This window comes from Artemia franciscana, chromosome 7 (assembly GCF_032884065.1).
Source record: "Artemia franciscana chromosome 7, ASM3288406v1, whole genome shotgun sequence".
NCBI lineage: Eukaryota > Metazoa > Arthropoda > Branchiopoda > Anostraca > Artemiidae > Artemia > Artemia franciscana.
In genome coordinates this window covers 55,315,464-55,322,466 of record NC_088869.1, presented here as the reverse complement: position 1 = coordinate 55,322,466, position 7,003 = coordinate 55,315,464, and the positions used below count along the sequence as shown (strand labels likewise).

Sequence of the window (7,003 nt, the reverse complement as noted above, 5' to 3'; positions counted from 1 at the left end):
ACCTGCGTCATCTAGAAATTCGTCACCTTGTCTAGAAAAACCTGCGTCATCTAGATTTAAATTTGTATAGGTAAATAATAGCACTTGCTAAAGCAAGCGCAGAGAAACATAACAGCCATTGGTGTTCAATAGACCGTATAAACAATAACTCCTGAGTCTTGGAGAACGTGAAAAAAGAGCCGGTACGAGTAACCAAAGTGATATGTGTGTCATGGGAGTATTGCCGCCCTCACTACTTACATAAAGGAGTGTATTGTACAAAAATACATTGTTTTATTTGAATATCATTAGCTACAGTGAAAAATACATTTAACACAAATTACATGACACTTGAAACGAACAAACAAACAGGCCCTCTAAAGGCATACCAGTAACCTTATGGATTCACAATTGATACCTCAATTTTCACAGTAACTAGGCAACTTGGAATATCGTCCTTGCTTCCAAATTAATTTGTTTCACCAAGGACAACTGTTCCTAAATGAATTGGTAGCTATAAGAAAAAAATATGGAGAAAGTTAATATTGCTGAATTTATTTCAATAGATTCCTATTCCTATGCATTAATTAAACATACTTAAATAAAAAAGACACCTATACTATTCTTAGGATTGACTTTCGGTAAAATGTTTTCAAAGATTAACAAAAGACAAAAAATTTGCATTTGTTTATAATAAAAAGCACGGTGAAAATTGAATATTATAGTATGAATAAATCCGCTGATCATTTACACATTCATGCTACTACTACTACTAACAACTCACCGCAGACCCAAGCCCCCTGAAGCCAACACAGCTACGCTAGTTCCTTCTCCATCCCAATGAATTCAAAGCCCCCCCCTTTTTGAACCCTCCTGGAAGTTCCCGTTTCCTTCAAACTTTTTTTTATAACGTCGTCCCACACTAGACGAGGACGACCTGCTTTCTGTTTAGCCCTAGACAGTTGGTCACAAAAAGAACGACCTTTGGCAATCTATAGTCATGAAGACCACACTACCTTTCCATAAGAAACAAACCCAAAGTAGAAACAATAGGGAAATTCTTTTCAAGACAGTGAAAGCACAACACGAGAAAGAAATATATATATATATATATATATATATATATATATATATATATATATATATATATATATATATATATATATATATATATATATATATATATATATATATATATATATATATATATATATATATATATATATATATATACTTGAATCTAGGGGTATGATTTCTGTAATAAAGTGTCTAAATAATTTATCCAAGAGGAATTTAATCAAACTTTTCTGGATTGTGAAGAATAATACAGCTCTTGATTATAATTTTAAAGTAATATGTGATACAATTTGCATTCTAACTAAAACGAAATTTATTTCAAAAAAGAAGAAGTTCGATAAGATTAGTAATAAGGATAACAGATTATATTTACCTATTAATTTTACTTGTAAGCAGATTGAAGATATTAATTTACCAGAAATTTTAAATCAGCGGCATGTGAAACAGGCCCTTCCTAGTAATTTAAATTATAATGATAGTCCAGTTTTAACTTATAAATTTTCAAAAACTATTGGGCAAATTATTTTTAATTATAATTTAATACTAAAAAAACTAGATAGCGATATAAATTGGAAACCGGTTTGTAATTGTAAGCAACTTGGCCCATTTGTAAATCCTACTTACAAACATGTTATAACAGGGGACTTGTCAATAATAAAGCAAGATGATCTTCAAATTATAATGAATAAAGGGGCAAATTTCCGTCTTTCTCATCATCTGAAACCATCGAGTGTTCTTGATGGCTTGGAAAATGATTTTGATTTATTTATTGATAAGTGGTGTAAGAAAGAGAATAAAAATAAAGAGAGTTTTCAAAGTTGGAAGAATTTAATTATTAGTAGAGTAAGAAATAAAATATATTCTAACTTAAAAAATAGTAACACTAAATCATTATTTTATAATGCGAAGGTTAAACAAGCAATTGCTAATCTAAAGAACGAATTTGTAATTGTGCCAGTGGATAAAGCTAATAATAATTTTGCCATAATTTGTCAGAAGCTGTATTGTGATATCTTAAAAAGGGAGTTATGCACAACTAATGTTTATGAAAAGGTAAATATAGAGGATGAGAATTTAATTGAAAAGACTGAAGAAATACTTTTTAAAAATTTTAATATTAAAATAAATGACAATGATAAAAAGTTCCCTTTCCTATATTGGACTGTAAAATTTCATAAGAATCCCCCTAAACCACGGTTTATTGCTGGAGCAGCTAAATGTCCAACCCGCATTGCTGCTACTGACCTCTCTTTAATTTTAAAGGAAATTGTAAATAAACTTAAAACCTATTGTTCTGGTATTAAAAAATTTTCGAATTTTAATCCATATTGGAGTGTTAATAATTCACTGCAGGTGATAGATTCTTTAACAATGGTTTCAGCTAAAAGAATTGAGTCTTTCGATTTTGCGACAATGTATACTAATTTATCACTCAATTTAGTGTTTGATAATTTAAAAACTGTTATAAAGAAATCTTTCCTCTTATCTAGTAAAAGGTTCTTGAAAATAGACAGTTATAATAAAAAAGCCATATGGACAAACTGCTTTAATACTACAGTTAACTTGAGATGTTACAGCTTGGATATGATTTTTGAGTTATTGGAATTTGTTTTATACAATACTTATATAAGATTTGGGGGTGATTTGTACAAGCAAATTATGGGAATTCCCATGGGGGGGAATGCCAGCCCATTTATAGCTGACTTGTTTTTAAGTCAACTAGAATATAAATATATGATGGATAAGAATAATCCAATTAATTTAAAACATGCTTTGTCAAATAATAAAAGATATTTAGATGATATTTTGGTCTTAAATTGTAAGGATTTCATTGATATTTCTAAAAATATATATCCATCAGAGCTTATTCTTGAGCCTAGTCATGGCGCTGGTCATGAAGATCATTTCTTAGATTTAAATATTAATATTTGTGATAATAATAAATTAAGTTTTAAAATGTATAATAAAACGGATGATTTTGATTTTGAAGTGATTAGTTTCCCATTCCCTGAAAGTAATATACACTCAAATATCACATATTCAGCGTTTTTCTCACAGTTACTTCGTTATGCAAGGATTTGTAGTAATTATATTGATTTTAAAAATAGATGTAAAATCTTAAGCCAAAAATTGATATCAAGAGGTTTTTCTGCAAATAAATTAACTTGGCAATTTAAAAAATTTAGTTTTCATTATAACGAACTTTTAAATAAATATCAAAAGAATTATCTAGAAATACTTAAAGAAATTTTTAACTAATTTCGGAGGTTCGAGAAATGTTGTCACAGCGCCATTTATTTTGAATTGTGTTTCTATTTGAGCGGAATTTTTAAAAAATTAGCCACATGGTAAAGATGAATTATATAATTGTTTAGTTCATTCAGGTTTTTTGCAATGTGTTAATATTTGTGATTTGGTAAAATTTATAATATTTAGTTTACCTATTGTTGCTAAAGGGAGGGATATATTAACAGGATAAGCTTGTTTTGGTTTTACTTGGTTGTTTTACATTTGCTGTTTTTTTTTTTCATAGGCATGTATTTTGGGGGTGATACCTGACGCGGGGATGCCATGGATATTCTGTGGTAGCCACAACACTGTGCTGGGTAGAGAATTTAGAGTGGCGAAACCCTATATAGGCCAGTGTATTCTCCTGATGAGCCCTTATGTTGGGTGTTGCCTCTGAATTATTTGTCTATATTATTTTTTCTATTGTTTGGTAAATGACGACTTATACTTATTGACGACATGACTGCCTGTCCATGGATTATTCTTTATGGTTGATTGTGTGTGGCTATGCTGTTTGACCTATGTGATTGTATGGATGAGTAGGGTTAAGGCCTCATTCAAGTGCTGGTCTATATTAATCACTAATTTAGGAAAACAGTCTTCCTTTTCTCCTTCTGTCTCTTTTTTTTTTTTTTTTTTTTTTTTTTTTTTTGTGTTTGTGCTGTAGCATTGGTGATTTCTCTTTTCATGATATATATATATATATATATATATATATATATATATATATATATATATAATATAAATAATATATATATATATACATAAACTGACGTTAAAATGTGAGAAGTAAAGCTAATAATGTTTTTAAAAAAAAAAAAAAAAAAAAACTTAAAAAAAAACAGCCCTAGCATCCCTACTACAAGGATGTTCAACCAGGACCTATAAATATAATGAAGTGAGGTGATAAATTCTTTCAAACAAAATAGAACAAACTGACTAAATTTTAGTTTTCAAGGCTAACTTAGCGTTTTTGGTAGCCTGCCTCGAAGGTCTTTTTGTGACTGGTTCATTACTGTTATAAATTGGTTTAGTAAAATATTTTGTTAGATCATTTTTAATAAAGTTTGAGTACAAAGAATTTAGTGAGTACTCCCCCAAGTCCCTAGCCAAAGAAACATTATTATTTATTTTTAGACTAATTTCGATTGATTCCCGAACCCCCTGTTTTATCGCCAAATCATTACTAACGAGTGAAGATCGTGTGACAGGGATCATTAAATATATGCCATCCTAAAGCAGAATCAAAGGAGTTTACTAGAACTTTCTGAAATTAATGCCTTGTCTATGTCTTTTTTATGCTGGTGGAGCCGTTTTTCTAGATTATGATGGGTCCTGCCAACATAGTAATTTCCACAGTCGCAAGATATTTGATAGACCCCTCTTTGGTGAGCAACTGGGGTTTTATCTTTACCAGAATTTAAGAAATTATTGAATTTAAAATTATTAGTAAAAACTACATACAGATTACTTTTTGTCCAAACATTTTTTAATTTTCTTGTGATTTTTGGGATATACGGAAGATAGATAATGCTTGAGGGCTTGTCAGTAGCCTCAAACTGTGACATGTCTTCAATTTTACGGGAATGTCTTTATAGTGTACGGTTAATTATCTTATTGACAAAAGGAATCGAGTAACCTTTACCGAAAAGAATATCTCTGATAAAATGTATTTCTGCATTTATATACGAATAGGAGCAAATGTTCAGGGCGCGATCTTTGAGCGAAGCTACAACTGCTCTTTTAACTTGTGGGGGGTGATTAGAATTAAAATGAAGATATCTATTGTTTTGCGTTGGCTTTTGATAGATAGTAAAATCCAGTTTATCAGTATTAAGAATAATTAATACATCTAAAAACGGTAATTTTTTCTCAATTTCAACTTCTAGGGTAAACTCCAAATTTCGGTCATAAGTATTAAGATGGTCTAAGAAGCCCCAAAGTTCAACTTCCCCATAATTTCAAAGTGAAATTACGTCATCAATATAGGGACCTCAATAGACGTATTTTAAAAAATAAGAATTTAGTGCGCAATTTTCAAGCTTCTCGACATAAATATTTGCCAGAAGCCCGGATAAAGGTGCCCCCATGGTAACCCATTTGTCTGCTGAAAAGGAATCACGAAACTGAAAATACATAGGAAACTTATTTCAAATTTTAACTAGAGTCATTAGAACTTCACAATAAATTCCTGTCGCTGAGACCTTGATTAAGTGGTAATTTTCTTCTATTTTGTTTTTTAATAGTTGCTCAGAAATAGCCACATCTATATTCATATACATCGAATCAAAGTCAAAAATACTAGCTATTGTGTTTTCTGAAATACTTGTGTTGCTAAATTTTTTAACTAAATCTGCCGAATTACGAATATAGGAATTTTGGGAATGCAATAAAGATTTGAAAGCTGTGCAAAGCCATTTCCCAATATTGGAAGCGGGGGCTTTAGTACATGCTACGATATGTCTTAAGGAAATACCATGTTTTAACTAACCTTTTTTAAACTAAATCTAGATTTTAACTAAATGTTTAACTCTTAATCTGTTTTTAACTAAATGTTTTAATACCTTTTCTAACTAAATCTGCCGAATTACGAATATAGGAATTTTGGGAATACAATAAAGATTTGAAAGCTGTGCAAAGCCATTTCCCAATATTGGAAGCGGGGGCTTTAGTACATGCTAAGATATGTCTTAAGGAAATATCTTGTTTATGTGTTTTTAGTGAACCGTAGAGGTAAACTGTATTTTTGTAAACCGTTTTTTGTCCCTAGAGTTTGGGACAGAAACTACCAAGGGGAAAAACTTTATTGTGTAGTTGCGGGGTGATTTTACTCTTCTGTTTTAACTGCTTAAATTCATTTATAATATTAATAAAAAAACTGATAAGTAGGATCATGAGTTATTGTTTTATGTGTAGTTGTGTCATTTAAATGTGAAAGAATTTTGTTTTCATAGTCTGTCGTATCCATGACAACAAGTGAATTGCTTTGGTCTGCTTTGGTTATTATAATAGAAGGGTTGGAGATTAGATAGTATTTTCATGTCGATTTTTCGGCGTGAAAGTAGTAGGAGGCTTAACCTTTTTTTTTTTTTTTGCTCTTATAAAGGATATCTATAAGACAAGACCCAACTTCATCAGGGTTAGAAACAGATGGATAGTATTTACGCAAAGCAGACTCTAGAGAGGACACGATATCTGCCACAGGAACTTGTTTCGGTAGAAAAGAGAATTTTAGACCTTTTTCCAGTGTTTCGATTTCCTGGAGTTCCAGCGTTTTAGAAGAGAGGTTAACAATAGCAGGTCCAGGAGTGAATATATACTTGTTTCGGTTGTATATATTCACTTGTTTCGGTTTTTTTTCTTGTTTCGGAATATATTCACTTGTTTCGGTCGAACTTGTTTCGGTAGAAAAGAGAATTTTGGACCTTTTTCCAGTGTTTCGATTTCCTGGAGTTCCAGCGTTTTAGAAGAGAGGTTAACAATAGCAGGTCCAGGAGTGAAACTCGGAGAATATATACGGTTTTTCATTGAAGATTCATTTTTCAAGCTTTCCCATTTTTTTATAGAGTCGTTACTTGGGCAAGCGAAAATCATCGCTAAACAAATTCCTTTCTAATCTAACAACTTGAGAAAAATCAACAGTGGACAGATAGCTCTT

General features: G+C 30.9%; 1 protein-coding gene across 4 annotated transcripts in view; it reads right to left on the bottom strand.

The window, feature by feature from the left end:
* Positions 1-253: 253 nt before the first annotated feature.
* Positions 254-7,003, bottom strand: part of LOC136029479 (neuron-specific calcium-binding protein hippocalcin-like) — a 140,189-nt gene continuing 133,439 nt past the window's right edge. For all 4 annotated transcript variants that reach the window (XM_065707906.1, XM_065707903.1, XM_065707905.1 and 1 more), the window contains one exon: positions 254-493. The gene's annotated coding sequence lies outside the window, so the exon portion shown is untranslated. The remainder of the gene's footprint in view (positions 494-7,003) is intronic.